Consider the following 21,024-nt stretch of genomic DNA (forward strand, 5'->3'; position numbering starts at 1 on the left):
CCTTTGGAAGATATAGATTTAATTACCTTTGAGAAAACTTACGTCTTCCTAAGAAATCTTTTAGTAAACAGCACTATTTTGATCGGGTTTTTTTTTGTAAGTAGAGCCTATTTCCTTATTATCTTTACATTAATGGGAACACTGTTCACGAATCTCTGTCCTACCCTAGAAACTACTCAATTACTTTTTCAGTTGCATAAAAGTTGCTGTAAACCTATTTCCCATAAATTGCTACTTATTAGGGGACTAATTCAACGGCACTAACTTCCACAGCTAGGACTCGTATCCTCCTGCTCACGTTTAGCAGAGAGTAGCACCGTGTGCGCTCTTTCAAAGTTTAAAGCAGGAAGCTCCTCGTGTCAACACACACTCCAGGAAACAAAGGCTAAATGGCCGCCTGGTGCCCATGCCTGAGCTAGCGGTCCCCAGCAACCAGCAGGCGGTACATTGAGCAGGGCTCCCTCCCCCAACCCCTCCCCCGCTGCACGGCGGCCGCTGGAAACCGGAAGGAGCCGCAGTGAGGGAAGTGGGAGGGCAGCAACTTGGAGGCAGCAAGTCGCTCTCCTTCCTGCGGGGACGGCGTCCAGGAATCCTGCACAGCCCGCCAAGTGCGTCGTGCGGGCGGGAATCTAAGGCGCCATGAGCCAGGCTTGAGAAGCCCCAAAGTCTGCAGCGGGAGAGAAGCATGGGATACAGGTGAGGAGCTGCTGTGGCCCGACGGGGTGGCAGGTGCCTATGGAGGTGTCTATAACACCCCCCCCCCCGGAATGCTGCGCGTGAGAGCCGGACCCTTTTCTAGTTGTTGGCACTGCAGACTTTCGTATTCTTAGTGCTGCCCCATCCCCCTGGGAAAAAGGAAGATGTCCGAACAGCGCCAACACGCCGGTTGCCTCCTCACTAGGTTGCTCAGTGGGGCCCCCTGACTGCGCGCAGCGCTCGCAGCACGCCGCCATCTTCATCCGCCCCCCCCCCCCCCCAATGATCGCGAGAGCGGCTGGCTCGTGCCGCGAGACAGTGCCGGTAGCTACCTCCACGATCCTGGCGCGAAATCTCGCGAGAATTGGGCAGGAGCGGCCTTGGAGGCTGCAGTGGCCATGGCAGAGTTCTCGCGGGAGTGGGATGGCGGCGCCCTGTACTTTGTGGGCTTTGGGGATGGGGAATTCCAACTTTGGACGTAGTATGAGCTCGGAAAGTGAGGTTAGTCAAGGGGGGTGTCCCGAAGCCCGCAGGTGGCGGAGTTGCTGCTGCTTCTCGTCCCCTCCCCCTCCCGGCGTGTGTGTGTGTGGCTGTGGGAGGTGCAGGCTCGGCAGGGGTTGGGATTGTTTATTAGACGCCAGGGGCTGGAGCAAGAACTGCAGGTCACAGTGTGGTACGGGGACATGGTTCAGAAGGCGGCTGCTCCTCGTTGCCTCAGTTACTCTTATTTATATGTCTGTTTTTGGGAAATCCACTTTACTAAGTCATATACTATGGAAGAATCCCCAATAATGTGATCGAAGATTTAGTTTATTCTATTATTCGGGTGTATTCAAACGGAGAGATTTTTAAAAACTTCCTTGTTCTATTTTTTTTTTTTTATTATTTAGTAAGATAGAAAAGACAATTACGTATAGATGTCTCAAATTTAGCTCTTTTGGAGTAAGTTACCCACGGTCAGTAGTGAATTGAATGTTCAGTATTTTTTTTTTATGTTTCAGTTGCTACGTTTTCTAAACCGAAAGGGTATTTACCTGCATCAAAAGTCACTCATCTGATTTTAAGTTGTGGAGCGTGCTATGTACAAAGATGAAAGTTTGTAGAACTATCTCCCTTTCTGATTTAAATATTGAGATGTTGGGGTAAAGTGGGTATTCACGTCTGAAACCAGTCTTTTTAAAAGAAATAACTTAACTAGTGGCCTTTACTTAATGTTTTATTTTAAAGCAGCTGTACTAGCTTGATTCATCATAACATCAGTTTGCTAGTTTCTTGGCTATACTGATTCGTTTCTTGATTTTAGGCTTAAGGTACCTTTCTGTTTTTTTGTTCTAATATAACTTATTTTTATATTGATTTTTTGAAACTCGTATGTCTGTCCTATATATACATATTTTTTTAATTTCCATTGCTGAGTTTTGAGCTGTATCCATTACCAATTTAACCATTATTATTAAACAGCCTAGGGGATATACCTAGGTGCTAGTTTTGGGTGGGGAGCAAAGTACAACAGCAGTCACAGCAAAACAAACTCATAGAACCCAGAGTGCTTTTACTCACTTTTGGGCCGATACAGTAAAGTGCGCTCAGGCCGAGCGCACTGTTAACTCCCGTTTCGCGCATTTTCGATATGCTATTTTTACCCCTTATACAGTATGGGGTAATAGTGCATCAAAAACGTGCAGCCAACACCCCCCCCCCCCCCAAAAAAAAACAAACTAATAGCGCCCGCAACATGCAAATGCATGTTGATGGGCCCATTAGTTATTCCTGCGCGATACAGAAAGTAAAATGTGCGGCGAAGTAACGCTGGCACAGGGAAAGTGTACAGAAAAGCAGAAAAAACTGCTTTTCTGTATACCCTCCGACTTAATATCATAGCGATATTAAGTTGGAGGCTCCAAAAAAATAAATAAATAAAAATTTGCCCGTGGGTTGGAAGACGAACGCTCAATTTTGCCGGTGTCCTTTTTCCGAACCCGAGGCTGTCAGCGGGGTTTGAGAACTGACACCGGTAAAATTGAGCATCGGCTGTTAAACCTGCTGACAGGCGCTAGGGATGCCTTTTACCGTGGGCCCTTATTTGCATATTTTTATTTATTGAATCGCGTGCCCAGGAGAGCGTGCGCTTGCCGGCTCTCCTGCGCGTCTTCACATCTTTCATGTGCACAAATAAACAGTCACACTAAGTACTATTTTTCACTTCACTTTGTTTATTTTGGTGTGTTAAGTTTTATGTATTGTTTTTGAATTGGTTTGACTCACTTTGTGTCTACATCTCTGATAGGATCTGAGTTTTCAGCAATTGTTTCCTAGGGTTTAGTCTGTCTGGGGAGGGGGAGCAGTCAAAGTAAAGAAGAGCTAATCTGCTTCCTTATCTTGCAAGAAAAAAACACCTTACCTTGAAAAATATCATTTCTTTCCAGTCATTTATCCTGTTTATTAGGTAAAATAAAACAAACTGAAAATGAAGGTTCCTAAGTATTATTTTGAAAGGGGTGGAAGTAGAGGTTGTTAAATTCAACAATCTTATCAAAATCTTGGGAGAAGGCTGAAGGTTCAGTTAGGACAGTGGTATTCATTTCCAGTCTTCAGGGGCTTCAGTTTGTTTTCAGCATAATCCTAATGAATAAGCATGAGAGAGAGATGCATACAGTTTGAGGCAGTGGGTATGCAAGCCTGGCAAGCTAACTTGTTTGCAGTCGTCTAAGACTGGAAGTGAATACCACTGACCTAGGGTGCCTAATATCCCTGCATCAGCCCTTGCTCTATCTATGCTGTGCTTGTGACATTTGATAGCGCAAAATACTGCTTTTCTGTACATTCTCCAACTTAATATCATTACTATATTAAGTTGGAAGAACCAAAAGGTTAAAAAAAAAAAAAGTGCCGGCAGGTTAGGTTAGGAAAAATGGCACTCGTAAAATTGATTGTCCATTTTCCAAACCTGCTGACAGCAACCTCTCCTGGCTTCCTCTGCTAAGGAGGCACTAGGGGTGCGCTATTGTCCCTAGCACCTCCTTTTTAGCGTGACCCCCCTCAATTAAATACAGTATCGCGTGCCCAGGAGAGGTGGCTGGGCGCTTTCCTGTGCACTTTATTGTATCGGCCTGATTGATAGTGGAGTTTTGAAAACACTTTTCTGTGGTGTACATATTGGGAGCATACCTACATTTTATTTTACAAGAGCTAAAATAAGTCTTCAAAGGTTTGAAATGTTATAGTTTCAGGTTTGTGAGAAGTCTTTTTTTCATTATTGCTGCGTGTCAGTGGCATTTCTCCCTGTTTGTCTGGAATGTCAGCTGTATTGTTGCTTGTATTTCCGGTTGAGTGGGAGCTGCCACTGAGTGGAATGCTAATAATCACAGAATGAATGTAAAATTTCATGCTTTGGTATGCTGCTGAAATTACATTTTCCCCTATTTTTTTTAAATTTCTGTTTAACTTTAGTTATTGCATATGGCTGTATCTGAAAACGAAACAAATCTTATGTACGCCTGAATTGGTGGGAGAACACAAATGTGGTATAAAATAGCACAAAGAAATGAAAAAAGCCCCAAGGAAAAAAGGTACTGGATTACCTAAGCATGAAATGCAGGATTCTGCATGATCTTTTTTGCCACCCAGTGGTGAAAATTGCAAGACCCTATTGCAGCTCATAATGAATTAAAAATACCCGCTCTTTAAAGCTAGTGGGTTGGACAGAATGCTATTAATTACCATTAATTCAGAGCACAGCGCTTTTTCATAAGTGGTATATTGGGAATAAACGTAAATGCTTTAGAAGAGAGAACACAGAGACACTCCTACTCTGATACAAAGCTATGCTGGTTTTTGTAGTCACTTTTTAAAGTACTTAATTAAGCATGTGGTATGGACTGCTGAATAAATATAAATCCAGAGAAGAAATCATAGGTCTTTTTATGTGGATAAACTTGTCTCTCCCAATACATTTTATCATCCACATGATTTTTCTTTTCCATTGCATGTTTTTTTTCTGAAAGCTAAGGTGAAATTAGTGTGGGTGTATTTCTGAACATTTTGTCACATGGCTAGCATAGTCTCTCGCTTGCCGAGAAATGATAAGGTCTAGATTCAGCTGTTGTATCCATCCTGTTTCAGAATTGTTCTCCTAGCCACATAGTTTTAGTGATAGTAAAAAAAAAAAAAAAAAAGAATCTCACTTCAGGGCAAGTATAAGGTGTATTCCTAAGCTTTTTTTTGCATGCATATATACATAGAAAATTAGGAGGTGGATATTTTAAGGAGCACAATTTTTGTTCCCCAAGTGTATGTTCTTTAACCTTGTTGATGCTAAACATTTTACCTTTTATCAGTCTTCTCTCCTGTCTTATCCAAGTCCCTGCACAGCTTTTCAGTATCTGTCATGTAACTAATTTGTGTTAAATATGAAAAGAGAGGTTTCATCTCTCACTTACTTAGTTAAATCTTTATTAATAAGCATAGTGAATGTAGATTCCTGTGGTACTGCACTTACTATCCTGTGCTAGCTGTAACATGGGCCATTGATTGCTGTCCTCTCCATATTAATTGATTGATAATAGAATCTTTTACAGGATTTGAATGTTTGACTCTTTGAAGTAGTTTTTTTTTTCTTTTCAATAAATTCAGTAGTTAGGCACTGTACATTATTTGATCATTGAATCCCCAATGTTCATCCAAGTGCCTACGTTCAAACATAAAGAAAACTATAAGACCCATCCTTGGAACAATAACTCATAGCTTACATTGGAATTTGATAGTTTGCTTAGCTTCTTGAGATTATACATGTGTGTGTGCTTTTTAAAAGAGCAGTGTTAATGGAGGTGTTGGGACTCATACAAGCACAAAAATCTAGTCAACAGTATACACTCAAACTGCAAGCATCACATTTTTTGATTGCCATAATTTAAAGCAACATGATGTCATCTAGAAATTAGATGCAGCTGAAATGAACATATGTGCATAGATATAGTATTGTATATTAATGCATATTTTTTTATAATTAAAAGGAATACATTTTGTGATTTTTTTTTTTTCCCCCCCACCATGCTTCCAGGCTGACCTTTTGACCTTTGATCTGGTGGCCTCTTAGGGCTTACTCATAAGTTGCAGGGGGGCTAAGAGTCACCAGGAGGGGGTAGAGTAGTTCTTCAGAACCTAAGTGAACTATTATCTCATTAGATAGTGTCTGAAATCTACCAGATGTAAATAGATGGATCAGACTCTGTAAAAAAAAAACAAAAACAAAAAACAAATACAAATAAAAATGTCCTAAGCTTTGTTTCCCATAGCTTCAGAAGGGGGGGTTGGGGGAAGAATGGCCTGGGTCATGGGTGTCGTACAGAAAGCAGGGAAACAAAAATCACCATAGTATCTAAATAGGCTAAATCATGTGAAGATCTGTCATGGTGTCAGCAAGCCTGTCAGTGTGCCCTTCAGTGCACGGGGTCGCCCAGTCAATTCAATTCATTCACCTTTAGAACAAAAAATACATTTTTTAGAGATTTGCTATAATTGCAAGTAAAAAAAAAAAATCTCTAGACAACCCGTCCCTACTCCAGACATAAAGCCCAAGCCCTACATGGCCGATGTTTTGCACTACAATGCTTCTTCAGGAAATAATCTGACCATTGAAAATTTAAAAAGATAAAATGGCTTCATAAAATAAGTCAGGAATGGCCATCTCCAGTCCTTGAGAGTCACAAACGGGCCAGGTTTTCAGCCCCAGTGAATATGCATGACACAGAAGCAATGCATGCATAGCTATTGTATGCAAAGCTTTCTCATGCATATTCATTATAGACAGTCCGAAAACCAGCCTGTTTGTGGCTCTTGAGGTCAGGAGTTGGCCACCCCTGGCCTAAGTAAATTGGGCCCAGTGTATGTACTCACAACTACAATTTAGGCTCTTGTATCAATAGAACTGAACAGTGTTGAAGGGAACAGATTCGTATACAACTTGCTGAATAGGGTATCTCAAACCACATTTAGATATGTTCAAAATCAGTTTTAATATCCCATACTACAGGTTTCTATGTAAGCACATGGTCCTGGAAGGGGGGAAAAAATCAGATTTCTTTGTTAATTTGCTTACTGTTTCCAGCTCTTAGTATTTTTTTTTCCTAATTGTTGTAAGTCAATTTTCACAGATTTTTTTTTTTTTCTTTTTTGTTATAACATTGAAGTTCCCAGGGATAATAAAATAAAAACTTAATGATGGTCCCTACCTATAGTGTACCCAAAAATGGTAAAAACATCAAAAGTTAGAGGCTTTTGAGTGAGAAATGACCTAATTGTCTAGGCTTCAGTGTTCGTTGTCTGGTTGCTCCTAAGCATTCAGGCCTAACAAGCAGCTGACAAACATAAGATCTTAAGCAGTAAGAGGTCCATATTCAAAAGCATTTAACTCAAGTTAGCCAGCTAAATTAATATTTGGGCACTTATCTAGCTAAATTTAGATATTCAGAGTTAGCCGGATGACTTAGCCGGCTAAGGGCCTGATTCAAGGCATTTTCCTGTAGACACAGAATGGGAGAAATGCCTTAGTGAGTCAGGTCCTAAGTCTGGTTGGGCTAAATTGCTATCCTAAAGTTAGGAAGCTATTACTAGCTTCTAACCAGGCAGAAATCCGATGCGGCTCTATGTACAGCCATTTTCAAAAGGAAAGTACCCATAGAGTTTACAGCCAAGTGGACAGTTTGAATGTTGGGGGCTTTCACCCAAAAGCAGTATTGTTAGATGTAGTACACGATGAAGCATGAATGTAGTATAACACCGGAAGAGTAGAGATGAGGCAGCAGTTTTTAAAGATAGTATACCAAGACCTCAACAAAATATGCACATGTGAAAGCAGAAGAAATGAAATACATGAGAACACGAAAAAATACTCCGGAGTAAGACCTTAGCAGGAAGTAGAAAAGATGAGAACAGGAATGTAGAAAAGGAGCGTCATGGTAGCTTGCCAAAAATAAAATTAAAGATATCTTTAAACAAGTACATATGGGTTTTTTTGTTTTTTTTTATCATGTTAAAAGTATTTTAAAATGACATTTTCAGGACTACCACATCTTTCTTTGTATTACTTAAGAAAGATACATTGGTAATCCTGGAATCTAGCATCTCACACCATTTGTTACTGTCAAATGTTATCTTTATTTAACTGCTTTTTCTTTTAACAAATTTTACGAAATGAGTAAGCTAATATTTTGGGAAATTTAATTAGTAATGCTTTAAAATTATTTATTTTTATAGGGTACAACAATCAGCATGTTTTCTTTTTAATGGTGCCACATTGTGAGAATGACAGAGATGGCATTTGATCCCAAAGGACTCAGTGTCATCAATCAGAAGTCTGAATTGCATAGGGTGCCACTGACCTGATTTAAAAAAGAACTTCCAAGAGCATCTTGATTTTTACTTATATGTATTACATCTTATGAACTCGAAGGTGCCCCTCTGTGATCATATCCAACAAATCCTGGCTTACAAGTGAGATTCATACCTGTCATGGTATGTGAAAAAAATCCATTTTGGAGACATTACTGTAAGCAAGATTGGGGGTGCAGGGACTTGTCTGCTACAGGATACTTCCAATTGCCCTCCCACCTTAATTCATGGTTGTAAGTCAAGAAAAGTCAATGCGTATTCTCCTCAGAAACAGACTTCTATTTTTCAGATTTGGCAGGGTTTAGCATTCAGACAATAACAATTCCTGTCTCTAACTTCCTGGCCACTAAAGACCAGTTTTCTCTAAAGAAAGTTCAGTATCATGGATGATAACATGCCATAAACCTTAGTCTGCTTAATGTATTAATACTTATGGCTAACTTACTTACCCCTGGTCCCAGCTTCAGGCGATATCCCTCTGTTTTATCTCTGAAGCAAATGCTGGCTGGAATTCTGGAGAAGGTGGGCAGGGGAGAGGCTTTCTTCCTGGGCTTGATACTGGCAGAGTGGGCAGGTGGACCCGGAAGGAGATCTGCTTCTGATACTTGCCGAGCTATCTAGGTTTGCTCTTGCCCCTTACCATCCCAGGCTCCGTGTCACTCTCTGTACTTGAGCAGGGTGTCTCCTCTCTTTGGTTTCCTGCGCTGGTCTCTTGGCCACACCTAGTCGTCTCCCTCCTCGATAGCAGGGCTGCTGATCTGCTTTAGGTTCCCCTTTCTTTTCTTGTAGGGTTCCCTTCTCTGGTTTCAGGGTTTTTCTCAGGATTCCCCCTCAGGGTTCGCTTTCCCAGGAGATCCTTCACTTTTTCGGGTCTCTCTCTAGCCTCCAGGGATTTTTCCTTCTTTCTGGGTTTTTCCTCCCCCTTTTCTTTTGTCCCCCTGTCTACTTTCCAGCTGATATGCATAATCACATGGTGAGTTGGAGGATCTTTGCCGTCTTGCAGGTCTTTTTCCCCCTCCTCATTTCCTTGGGGGAGTGGGATCCTGCTACGTTGCAGGTCTTCACCCTTCCCCATTTTTTGGGGGGGAGAATTGCCATGTCTATACCAAGCTGTGTGCCAGAATGTGTTTCTTCATCTCAGACTACCCCTCCCTCTTTCTTCCAAGGGTATTGGGGGGGGGGGGGTTTCTTTCTGACCTGTGGACTTGCCTTGGCTCATCCATGAGTCCTGCTCATGGGTTTATGTTGCATTGATTTGTCTTTATATTTGCACAGGAACTGACAAAAAGGCATGACTTGATAAAGTATCTTTCAGTGTATCAGGGCAAAGTCTCTTTTTCCTCTGAGACAGTGCTGTTTTGCTAGGGGCATAGGTTCTTTCTCTTGCTGTGACAGTGTTTGGGGCCTGTATGTTTCTTGGCTATTATGATTCATACTTGATGATTCAGTGGTAAAACATGAGATATCTCCCTACATTACCCCCTTTCCCCAACCCCTCCCTAAATTATTTTCTCTTGATAATGCAAACACTTGAGCTCTTAAAGGGTTCTCTCCAGCACATGACAAATATTTATTTTGTAAATTTCAGGACTCTGGTTTCTTTTCACAGTGAATAAGCTGTAGTAGCACACTCTGCCTCTCTTTGGCTGGGATTCAAATGCAGGGTCTGATCCTATTGCTGAGATGGTCTCTTGGCCTTTGGGCTGAGATTGTACAGGTTCTCAATCTGCATGTTCTCATTCTGCCATCTGACGAAACCCCCCCCCCCCCACCCCACACACACACACACATTACTGATACTGGGCATCTCAACCGCATTCTCATTGAACAAACCCTCCACCTCCAAAGGGCCCTCACCATCTTTCCCATACAGAAGATCCTGCTCTACAGAAGACCTCAGCTCCCACCTAGCCTCTCAACTTCCATCCATTGATCTCTCAAACCCGAACACAGCTCTCCGCTCTTGGAAAGCCATCACAGATTCCATAGCCGACAAGCTATGTCCGCTAGCAACCAAAAAATCACTCCCAAACGCCTCCAAAAGACAACCATGGTTCACGGAAGAACTAAGAAAGCTAAAACAAAATCTAAGACAGAAAGAGAGCGACTGGCGCAAATCCCCAAGCACCAATACACGATCCATCTACAAAGCCACCCTCCATCAATACAAGTCAACTACCTCTAAATCCAAAAGGGACTACTATGCATCCAAGATTCACCACTTAATCTTCGACGCAAAAGCCCTCTTCGCCTATGTCTCCAATCTCACCCAAATCATCCCACAGGAGATTCCCAACGACCTAGCACAACCCAAAGCTGAAGAACTTGCTCTTCATTTTCACAACAAAGTCAACAGCCTTCTAACTCATCTGCCTTCTAATCCCACCGACCCTGCTCTTTACCAGTCTCTTCAACAATCATCCCTCAACAACAATGGTCTGGAAACACTTGAACCCATCTCTATCTTAGAGATACAAACTCTTATAAGAAGAATGAAACCTTCCTCCCATCCTTTGGATACTATCCCCACCAAACTGCTCCTGGCCATCCCTGACTCCATCGCTAAAACCTTGTCGGACATCATAAACTGCTCACTCTCCCAAGGACTATATCCTGACGACCTCAAATTGGCCTCCATCAAACCTCTACTCAAGAAACCCAACTTGGATCCTAAAGACCCCAACAACTTCCGTCCTATCGCCAATCTCCCATTCATAGCCAAGATTCTAGAAAAAGTTGTCAATACTCAACTCTCCGAATACATAGAAGAAAACAAAATCCTATTCCAATCACAATACGGATTTCGCAAGTCACTGAACACAGAATCCCTCCTCATCTCCATGTCTGACTTCATATTAATGGGCCTTGACAAAGGCCAATCCTTCCTCTTAATTCTACTGGACCTATCAGCCGCCTTTGATACGGTCAATCATTCCATTCTCACTTCCATTCTGGCTTCTATAGGTATCTCAGGCACAGCTCTCTCATGGTTTAAATCTTTTCTCTCCAACAGAGGCTTCAAGGTTAAGATACAGAACAAAGAATCTTCACGAATGGACGCATCCATAGGTGTCCCCCAGGGCTCCTCACTGTCACCTACACTCTTTAACATTTATCTTTTACCTATCTGCCAACTCCTCTCCAACCTTAACCTCAAACATTTCCTCTACGCCGACGACATCCAGATCGTGATACCCATTAAAGAATCTTACACAAAAACATTGGTTCACTGGGAAAACTGTCTCTTCGAAATTAAACATCTCCTGGCTAACCTAAACCTAGTTTTAAACTCCTCTAAAACAGAACTGCTTCTCATCTCCCCAGATAATAATGCCATCTCTAATCCTCCAACTATCCCAACTACTACACAGGTGAGAGATCTAGGAGTATTAATTGATAACCGGATGAACCTTAAAGCTTACATCAACAGAACCACCAAGGACTGTTTCCACAAACTCCAAGTTCTGAAAAGAATTAGACCACTCTTCCACACTCAGGACTTCAGAACCATTCTACAAGCTATCATTTTTTCTAAGATCGATTACTGTAACTCTATCCTTCTCGGCCTACCTTCCTCCTATACTAGACCCCTCCAGATGTTACAAAACGCTGCGGCAAGATTACTGACAAACTCCAGGAGGAGGGACCATATATCTCCAATCCTAAAAGATCTCCACTGGTTGCCTGTTCACTTTAGAATCCTCTACAAATCTCTTTCCATAATATACAAAACCATCCATCAACACACCCCACTCGACTTACAAGTCCCATTCCAAATTTATAACTCCTCCAGACCAACAAGAGACACACTCAGAGGATCTCTTCAAGTGCCCCCAGCCAAAACTACCAAACACATTACCTTGAGAGATCGGGCCTTTTCAACAGCCGGCCCCCTTCTATGGAACTCCATCCCACCGGACCTTAGACAGGAGCCCAGCCTCCCAACCTTCAGGAAGAGACTTAAGACCTGGCTGTTTAAAAAAGCTTTCCCGGACACCGATTAATTCTATTCAGCCAGATTCTACCACTTCCACATGTAAAAATGTTATTACTAATGTAAATACCTATACCTAATGTTATTCTCTTTCTTTTCTTCTCTCCTCCCAGTTCTATTACCTTGTTATTTGTAACTGCTTCCTTCTACACAAATAGGTTATTGAATTGTTTACTGTACACCCCTGTTATATGTAAACCGGCATGATGTGTTTGCAACATGAATGCCGGTATATAAAAATTTTAAATAAATAAATAAATAAATGTAGATGTAACGATCATGCCAGACCAGGAGGATTAAACTTCCTGTAAACCAAAACCCCTGTTGTTTTGCAAAGCTGTTTGATGCAAGGATAATTTGTCGAGTTCTGTTTCTGTAATTGTGTTCAATGGTTGGTCTGTACTACTTTGGATGAACAGTCCACTACTAGAGTATTGATTATGTGGACATGGACACTGATTAGTGGGTAAACCTTGTAGAATAATTTTTTTTTAAAATTTTTGTTCTTAAGACATTTTGTGCAAGAAGAGCATAAGCAATTCATGTCAGCATTCAAGTGGTGATGCCTTTTAATATCTACCGTTAAGTCTCTAGATTATTTTTCATGATCACTTTTTATATTTTGTAAGTCATTAAAGAATTCATTTTATTGTAGCCCCTATGATTGTAAATTACAGAATTCAAAAGCCATGATTATAGGTAGACTTGGTCAAGCTGGTGACATGCTCTTAAGCCTTACCCCAATTAGGCTTTGGCTGTTTTTGACTCCTCCACTGTACTATTAAAATGTATATTTTTAGGAAGCTTGAAGAGTGGTTGAAGATATGGTAGCTAGGATACAATGCCAAGAAATGCAGAGTCATGCACCTGGGGTGCGGTAATCCAAAAGAGCTGTATGTCATGAGTGTGAAGGACAGATGTGCACGGAGCAAGAGAGGTACCTTGGGGTGCTAGTGTCTAGTTCTCTTGAAGACTGTGAAGCAATGTGACAAGGCTATAGCTAAAGCCAGAAGAATGCTGGGCTGCATTGAGAGAGGAATAACCAGTAAGATAAAGGAGGTGATAATCCTCTTGTACAGGTCCTTGGTGAGGTCTCACCTGGAGTACTGTGTTCAATTCTGGAGACCATATCTCAAAAGGGACAGACAGGATGGAGCCGGTCTAGAGAAGGGTGACCAAAAAGGTGGATAGTCTCCATCAAATTACTTATGAGGAGAAGTTAAAGGATATAAATATGTATACCCTGGAGGAGAGGAGGTTTTAATGATGCACAATCAACAAACCTTTTCCGTTGGAAAGAAATCAGAACTAGAGATGTGAATCGTAACCAGAATCGGTTCGGATTTCAGTTCCGATTCACATCTCTAATCAGAACTAGGGGTTACGAAATTAAGTGAGACTTACCAGTCTTAAGTTTCCTGGAGCCCTTTTTAAGTATTTTTTAAGTTTACATTGCAACCCTCCAGTATTCAGGAACAATGGACAATTTTAATATGTTACAAATTATTAGTGTTAGATCTGAAATTCCAATTTTGAGTTCTTTCAGAATCCTAGGATGTATACCAGCCAGTCTGAGCAATTTGCTACTCTTCAGTTTGTCAGTCTGGCCTACTACATCTTCCAGGTTCATCGTGATTTGGTTCAGTTCATCTGAATCATCACCCTTGAAAAAGTTATCAAAACAGGTATCTCCCCAACATGCTCATTTAGTAAACACCGAAGCAAAGAATATATTTAGTATTTCTGCAATGGCCTTATCGTCCCTAAGTGCCCCTTTAACTTCTTGATCATCTATCTAATGGTACAGCTAATTCCCTAGTAGCTTTCTACTTCAAATATATTTTAAAACATTTTTATTATGAGTTTTTTCCTCTGTGGCCAGCTTCTTTTCAAATTCTCTCTTAGCCTGTGTTATCAATGTTTTACTTTTAACTTGTCAATGCTTGTGCCTTTTATTCTTTATTCTTTTCTTCAGATGGATCCTTCTTCCAATTTTTGAAGGAAGTTATTTTGGCAATAAACACTGATAAATTCCCAGGAGAAGTAAAATAACTGAAAATGAAGATCCCTAGTCTTACTTTAGTGTCACGAGTCTTTATCAACTCATATCTTTTGTTTAGATGGGTTGTATTAGGCATGTGTATTAGTTTATATTCATTTCAGAACTTTATACATGTATGTTATTTTACATTTTTATTTATTTAAGAACTTTTCTATACCGGTATTCGTGGGTACATCATATCTGTTTACAGATAACGTATTACAGAGAACAAGGGTGGGGAAAACAAGGGAACGAACATGGAACCAAAGAACAGGGGGGTGGGGGAGAATAGGATAAAAGGAGTAACTAATAAGGCATAGGAAATACTGAAGGACGGGGCGTAAAATATACTGAAATACATTGGGAATAAAGTACAGGACTAAAAATGGGTACTATAAAATAAGGTGAATCTAATAAAAAAGGCAAAAGGTATACTGAAATATATGAAAGAGGATTAACACTGGATGATTATAATATAAGATGAACATAATGTTTTATGCTCACAAAATGGCAATATTTGTCAGACCCAAATGTTTTTATCAATTGGCAACCGTATATTTGGTACAGTATAGCCTAGTTGCTTCTGTGTTAAACCCTCCATTCCCCCCCCCCCCCCCCAAACTACAGCTGTAGATACTGAAAACCTATAAATTGTAAAGGAATGCAGTGTGGTTACACAACTGTATGGTGGGAGGTGCAGCTGAGATAAAACACATGTTCTTCTTTAATGCATTTGTCCAGGAGCTCCAAAGACTTGTCTGTACTCTTTTATGTTTATGCAGGTTTTCCTGTACTCCGCATCAAACCTAATATGGAGATAGTGGAATGTAAGAGATAATAAATAGAATATTTTTTTGATAGCTAAAGGGCTAGCCTAAATTCGTAGGAAATCGGAAACAGTGGTATTTTCTGTTTGAAGTTTTTAAAAGTCTTTTTATTTGGCCGCCGCATAGCAGACATGTTCCTGAGATACTGCAGAAGAATCCCCTTCTTTCCTTTTTTGAAACTTTGCCTGAAATTTCTCTGAGATGGGGAAGTGGAAAGGAGCTATTAGGCAAGACAAGATGGCTGAATTGTCAGTTGCCTTTCGCCAGACAACTATGCTGGAACATATACCTACCAGTGTCTTGGCGGTTGAAGCTGGCTTGGCCGGACTTGGGGATGCCAGCTTGTCAGCAGAAGTTTCTCTAAGCTCCGACCACCGATCCAGTCTGCGTCTTTCCGCTAGTGCTGCCACTTTCGCTGACGCTCCTTTTGAAATGATCGAGTCTCTGGATGGCTGTGTTTCATCTATTGGCCCTACTTCTGCCTTTCCGTTGCAGATTCAGCATCTGCATTTAGTGGGAGATCTGGGGGAGCCTTGGGACATGCAGGTTGGTGCAGAAGGAGCTATCCCACAACATGCCTCAATGGCTGGGTCTACTGGAACAAGTATGAAGGATTCTGTTTCATCTTCTATGGCTTCTTTGGTTCTTCAAGATTTGGGACTTTTTTATACTACTTTACCACCTGACCAATTTCTATTCCCACTATTTTCTCAACACACAACAACAAACTACTTATAGGGAATTCTTTTTTTTAGACCTGCAGTTATTACCCTGGATAGTCTTTGGACTGTCATGATGTCAGTTACTAAATCTGTTACATTTTTAGTCTCTGACTAATTTGCATAATTTCAACCTCACGAGCTCCACCTCAGTTCTTTGGCGAAGAAGGTGTCTGATGGAGAAACTTCTTTTAGTGAAGGTTCAAGATGTTCAAGTCAATATCATCAAAGACTTGTCTTTACTTCTCGTAGAATTGAGAATATTGAGAACTCTCTTGGGTCTTTGAATCTAAGAATACTTAATTTTCCTCGGATCCCTCTCAGTACACCCTCTGATCTTTTTGCTTCTTATTTGAAAGAAGTCTTTTTAATCCCAGAGAATGCACTTCCTCCTACAGAGAAGATCTTTTTCCTCCCAGCTCTAGAAGTTCAGTGGATAATGCTTTGATGGAAGTTTCTACAAACTTAAGGAAATGTGGTGGGTCGTGCTTCTTTGTTGGTGATTTTTGTCTTTGTGCAAGGTCATAATGCTTGCATCTATATTTTTGTAATAAGGACATTTTGTTTAGAGGTCAAAAGATTTGGATATTTCCTGACATATCCAGAGCAGCGCAGGAACGAAGAAACATTTCTTACTTTGAAAACTGCAGTTCTTTCATTAGGAGCTACTTGTGTTATTCGTTATCCTTGTAAATGTGTGATAACTCTTGATTCTTCAAGATTTGGTGGGGGGTTTTTTTTGGGGGGGGAGGGGGGTATCCTAGCCAGTTAGAACATTTTGGATGCTAGATGAGGAGTTGTGATTCTCCTTCCTCTTTCAATGTGGGTAATTCTTGATTGGGTAGTGTTCTGCTATGCAGCCTCCATCCTTTTTTCTTTTGAGTGTATTTTACTTGTGCTATAGCCATTCCCCATGGCATTTTTCTTGTTCCTCTTTATTGGGATCTAATTGTGGCAATATATATTGTTATAAATTTTTCTTTGATCTTTTTCCTGCTGATGTATAGATTATCATGTATATTGTTTGTTTTTCTTTGTCAAACATTTTCTTTGTATATTTGATTTAAAAATTATAATAAAGAGTTAAAAAAAAAAAAAGCTATTTTTTTTGCTCTGCCCTTCCCTTTCAGGTTTTACTCACTCCTCTTCAGGCCACCAGCTACTCCCCAGCCCTGGCTATTACTGCTACTCCCAACCTGCCCCCCCCCCCCCCCCCCCCACCAAAAGCCCCTACTCTTTCTGACATGGCCCTGCCCCTTCTGATCCAGGGGTTACTGCTGCTTTGCTCTTCCCCAGCTTGTAGTAGCTGTAGTGGGAAGTTGAATAAGCAACGCTGGTGCAGGGAGGAGGAGAGGGTGAATTGCTCTTACTCTCCAGGATTCTTCTCTCTGGTGCTGCTGCTGTTTTGAGCCATGTGGACAAAAGTGAAAATTTCCCACTCATGGTGGGGCAGATTTTCAAAGGGGTACGCGCATAAGATACATGCGTACCCCCCGAAAACCTGCCCCAAGTTCCCCCTGCACGCGCCAAGCCTATGTTGAATAGGCTCGGCGGCGCGCGCAACCTCCGGGACATGCGTAAGTCCCGGGGCTTTCGGGGGGGGGCGCGTGAGCGGCGGCATGTCATTCGGGGGCGGGCCGCGGGCATGGTTCCGGCCCGGGGGCGTGGCCGAGGCCTCCGAAACAGCTCCCGGGCCGGGGAATCGAGCAGCCAGTGCGCGTGAGAGGCAGGCGTAACTTTTAAAACAAAGGTGTGTGTGTGTGTGTGGGGGGGGGGGGGGTTTAGATGGGGATGGGTTAGGTAGAGGAGGGAATGGAGGCAGGCTGCGCGCCGACCCCGGATTTTAAAGGATATGCGCTGCTGCGCTTGTATCTATTAAAATCCGGCGTTCTCTTGTTTGCGCCTGGTGCGCGAACAAAAGTATGCGCGGGCGTACTTTTTATAAAATCTACCCCAGTTTCTGTTCTGTCCTTTGGCCCACAGAAGTAGCTCTGCTTGACACACAAGCTCCTTCAATTGTCTTCTGTCCTTCCTATGACATTGCAGCTGGAAGTGTGTGTGATGTCGAGGGAAAACTATACCATGTAGTTTCTGAACAGAAACTCTCTCTCCCTCCCTTCCTCCCTGATTTACCCACAGCATTAGTCAGCAGAGAAGGCTGTGACTGCTGCTCTTCCTCTTCCTGGTCCCGGCTTATCTGCTAGGTAGCAGGCATCAACTGCTGATTTTAGGCATCCGGGAGCCTAGATTTTTCTAGCTTTGCATCCACAAGCATATAGAGTAGAGGTGATCCTGAGAAGGTATACTGAAATGCTATGGGTCTTCACCAAATGGATGTAAATATGTATACAATAGAGGAGAAAAAGGGTCAGACGTGATAGACATCTGAATTGTCTAAAAGGTATAAATATAAGAAGCAAACATTTTTCAGTGGAAAGGAAGTATTAAAACAAGAAGCCCATGTTATGAGGCTAAAGGGGATAGACTCGGGCATAACACAAGAAAATGATTTTTTTCACAGAAAGATGGATGGATACACGAAGAAGCCTCCAGTGGAGGTTGTGGAGGCTAAAACTGTAACAATTTAAAGCATGGGGGAAGCACAGAGGATCCTTAGTTGAGAAGAGAAACAGATGAACTGGGGTCTGTGGCATTCTAACTGGAAATAAATTGGACAAGAACTAGATGGGCCTTATGGGCATAATCTGGCTTCATAGTTTCTATATATCCAGTATTAAAGCTGAAATACTATTCCTGTTCTGTTGGAAACACCCTTGCATACAAAATTTCACATTTTAGTTTTTTGGGGGATTTTGTTTGGTACATTTAACAGTATTTTGATGATCACCCTTTTATTTCACATTTTAATTGATAAAATCTTACTCAAAGTTTGTGAAAGTCACTCTCATTATTATAAATTTTAGTCAATTGGAGTATGATTGTCCTGGCTGTCTAGGCTTATTGACACAAATCACACTTGGGAAGATTTTTGTTAAAGTAATGTGGCCATAAGTGGCACACATTTTCTTTTCTCTTCCTCCCACAAAAAAAAAAAGAGACAAATATTAGAGCATAAAAATAAAGGGAACATATGAATATGACCAAAGAAGTAGCATTAGATTCAAGAAACAGGCAACCTTGTGTTTTGAGCAAACCAAAATAGTACCGCTGCTTTAAATATGTCGAGCTGGATCTAAGAAGCTATTTATCAGGCTGCCCAATAGTACTGTATGCCAGTATATTCAATTTTTTAATCTTGAGAAAAATAGTGGTTTAATTAAAAATATTGACTTCTTGTCTGAAAGAGTCTAGAAGTCGATAAAGGTTTGAAAATCAACAATGGACAGAACTGGTAGACTTAGTGAACTTGGAAGATAGCAAATGGGTATAGAAGCAGTTAAAATAATCTTTGTGAGAGAGCATTATATTCTACTCAGCAGACCATTTTTTGCTTGGATAATGCTATTACTAATCTCGTCTGAGTGCTCTTGTGTGTTGTGCAGGGTTGATTATGATATATCTGTGCACATTTGGTGATATGTCTGTTAACCTGACATGGCAAGTCTTTCACATTTGAGGTTTGCAAACACATATAAAATTGTGCCATGTATGTAGAAGTCTGCATAGCTGCTGTTTTCATTGACTTGCTTGTAATTTAGAAAGGAGGAATATAAACTTCTGCTGTCTTTAGTGATCATCCTAAGATTTTAAGCATTATGGCCCACCCAACCTATTTATGCAAATATCACATAAATTATTAGTTCTGACCTAGTATACTCAGAAGCTAAAACTGTTTTGAAAACCCAATATTCTCATGTGCTGAATATTTAATAAAGGCATACAGCTGTTTCATTTTGCCCCTGGTGGGATGATCCTGCGCGTGACTGCACTCACCCTCAGGCCAGACCTTGTTGTGGTGGGATGCTGCCAAATTACACATGGCAGGACGCTGCCAGTATCGTGCCCCTGGATCTTCCTCTAGGTGTGCGCGCACACCTGAAGTCAACTCCTTTAAAGGCCCCCATAAAAGGGCTTTCCTGATGTTCCTTCATTGCCTCAGCAAAGCCTACCTTGTCTTCAGCCACCTTAAGCCTTGCTTCATCTTCAGTCTAGCTTGCCCTTTGGCTGCATCCTCTGGAACTTTTTAATCTGGTCCGTGCAAAGACTCATTCTCCCCACTGTCGGCATAGACCTTAGGGCTCTGTCACTTGCGCCATGACAAGAAGGACTCGCGCCTTCGTCACTTGTAACAGGTTGCTGAGGCCATGAGGTTGGTGAATGTGTCTCCGTGACCAGCCATCGTTGCCTTGGCCACCCAGAAGGAGGAGCAAAAAACCGAATTGAATGGTGGTCTTAACAGGTTCATGCAATAGGCCCAGCAGCAACTTGACCAAGTAAACAGCTTACTATAGACCTTGTCTCAGCGCTTAGATACGATACAAACCCAAAGTCCGGGCCCTGCCAAGTACCAGCTCTGGTGAACCCTGCGCCACCACTTATCTGAGCTGTGGAATCCATGATTCAACTCCCGCCACCTCAGAGGTTATAGTGGTGACCCTAAGAGTTTGAGGTTTCCTTAATGTCTGCAAGATGTATTTTTCAAGTTACAGCTAACTTTTTTTTTTTCTGCTTGTGTTAAGATTATGTGTATCCCTATCCTTGTTGGATGTTCTTGCTCTCACCTGGGCCTTTCCCTTTTGGAAACAAGATGACCTACTTCTCAGGAATTTGGATAACCTCGCACAACAGTTTCGCCTGATCTTTGACCAACCCGGGCGCACCATCTGCCGTCACAGAACTTGCTCATATTCGTCAAGGCATCTGCTCGGTGAGAAAGTATGCAGTGGAATTTGGTACCTTGGCTTCTGAACTCTGTTGTGGCAAAGATAGCTAAAGTGTCATTGTTTGGCATGATTTATCCGGGAGAATATAAGACTAACTAGCAGCTCAGGATCTTCCCCCATCTGTAGAAGCACTTATTGTCTTTCCTATTTAAATCTGAGATTTCAGAACAAGCTCAAGAGAAGAAGGTATCCCATTGGACCATTTCTGTGGCCCTTAAGCCTCTGAACCCCCTGGAGTCTGATCCAGAGCCAGCGAGGGTTGTTGCCACCGAAGAACCCATGCAATTGGGCAGCACACAACTCTCTGTAGACAAAAAAGAGGTGGAGACTGCACAATCTCTGCTTCTACTGTGCAGAACAGGGACATTTTGTTAGCCATTGTCCCGAGAGACCAGAAACCTCTGTAAGGAGAACACTAGTTGGGAGGGCAGGTTTTCACCGTCCTGGGTGTCCTCTCCACAATTAATGATACCGGTGTCCCTCACCTTTGGAAAACATTGTTCAAACAGAGCCC

General features: G+C 41.7%; 1 protein-coding gene across 7 annotated transcripts in view; it reads left to right on the forward strand.

The window, feature by feature from the left end:
- Positions 1–374: 374 nt before the first annotated feature.
- ZZZ3 (zinc finger ZZ-type containing 3) overlaps positions 375–21,024 on the forward strand; it is a 136,490-nt gene continuing 115,840 nt past the window's right edge. For 2 of the 7 annotated variants that reach the window (XM_029618886.1, XM_029618887.1), the window contains exon 1: positions 377–696. The gene's annotated coding sequence lies outside the window, so the exon portion shown is untranslated. Of the gene's footprint in view, positions 697–1,067; positions 1,198–1,632; positions 1,653–20,342; positions 20,495–21,024 lie in introns of those variants that run through there. The other 5 variants (XM_029618884.1, XM_029618880.1, XM_029618885.1 and 2 more) reach the window with 5 other exon arrangements.

The sequence above is a fragment of the Rhinatrema bivittatum genome, chromosome 10 (genome assembly GCF_901001135.1).
Source record: "Rhinatrema bivittatum chromosome 10, aRhiBiv1.1, whole genome shotgun sequence".
Taxonomy (NCBI): Eukaryota; Metazoa; Chordata; class Amphibia; order Gymnophiona; family Rhinatrematidae; genus Rhinatrema; species Rhinatrema bivittatum.